Genomic DNA, 1,693 nt, shown 5'->3' with positions numbered 1-1,693 from the left:
AAAAAAAAAAAAAAAACAAGGGAAAGAAAAACCCCCACCCACTTACTAGAGATAACCACATTTACTATCTAATATCTATCCTTGTTACACATATTTGTGTGTGAGTACATATATTATAATGTTCATTGCTTTATAACTTGTATTTTATACTTGGTATATGGTGATCATCTTTCCATGTCATTAAATATTCAGTCCTCAATAACTTCACTTTTAAACTATTTATTTATTTTGTGTGTGTGAGAGAGAGAGTGAGCAAGCAGGGGAGGGGAAGAGGGAGAGGGAGAGAGAAAATCCCAATCAGGCAATGTGATTTCAGCACAGAGCCTGATGCGAAGCTCGAACTCACACACTGAGATCCTGACCTAAGCTGTAGCCAAGAGTCGGATACTTAACCAACTGAGCAACCCAGGTGCCTCTGTATTTGCACTTTTTGACTTTGCCAGACGGCTACCTCACAGTGACACCCAACTCCAACATGGACTGCCTGTCTATAACTCTCTGGAGAGATAGGGAAGATTATTGAACCTTCTGCTAAGGACAGATGTGCAGGCACCTCAAAACATTTAAAGAAAAGTCTTACAGATAGACACAAATGAATACGGACCAAGGAAATGCACCTGCTTCTTACAAGGCAGACACCAAGCAAGAATGACGGAGGATCACCCAGAGACTAGTCACCTGAAGCCACCACACACAACAGAAGTGCAGGGCTGAGATGACAGTAAAGGGGGCTGCTCATTGCTGAGGAGTCATCCTGCTTAGCAACGTGGGAGAAGAAGAGGCATTTTCCTTCAGGTGGATTCTTGCCAGCCTGGCAGGACTTTGGCTTTGGGCCATTTCCCTAACTCTTCCTTCTGCCCAAGTAGAAGTCAGGGAGAAAGGGCATACTGCCCTCTTGAAAAGTGAGGCTTAGACAGATTACAAAGTCTTCAACAAGAGATGACAATTGTTAAGTCAGGTACCATACTGAGCTAGAAGCCAGAACCCATGAAAGGAGAGGTTGCATCTCTAACACTTGGATTTTCAGGAAAATTTAAAAACCTGTCAAAATCTTGAAGTACGCCAGGCACTGCTGCTTCTCCACAGTGATAGACCTTCCCAATGAAAAGTAAACCTGGGGATCCAGGGGTTTCTTTTCTTTTCTTTTTGAAAATGTTTATTTATTTTTGAGAGAGTGAGCGTGAGCAGAGGAGGGGCAGAGAGAGAAGGGGGGAGAGAGAATCCCAAGCAGGCTCCACTCTGTCAGTGCAAAGCCCAACATGGGGTTCGACCCCACAAACCATGAGATCATGACCTGAACCAAAATCAGGTGCTGGATGCCTAACCCACTGAGCCCCCCAGGCACCCCATAGGGTTTTCTTTTCTGTTCTGGTTTCTGTTCACTGTTTAATGCACTGCTGCTGGTGCTTCATGGCTGAGGACCTGAACACTTTCCTTGGTCATCCTTCATAGCCCACACAGAACAGGGGTCTTCTATGAGTGGGGACCTCATATGGAGCAGAGTATTGTGTTACACATAACTCATTTTGTCTGAGCAGAAGTTCTCTTTCCCAACTTTGGAATCAAGCCAGGCCAGCAGTATTACTGGGGACTTCCAAGGTTCTGGCAATTATCTCAGAAATGGCCTGAGAGTCATTTCTGCTTTGTTTTTACTTTGCTTAGCAAGAAAAACTACTAGGGCTTGGCTGTCCAT

Source organism: Felis catus, chromosome C2 (genome assembly GCF_018350175.1).
Source record: "Felis catus isolate Fca126 chromosome C2, F.catus_Fca126_mat1.0, whole genome shotgun sequence".
Classification (NCBI taxonomy): domain Eukaryota; kingdom Metazoa; phylum Chordata; class Mammalia; order Carnivora; family Felidae; genus Felis; species Felis catus.
Note: the sequence above shows the minus strand (reverse complement) of the source record.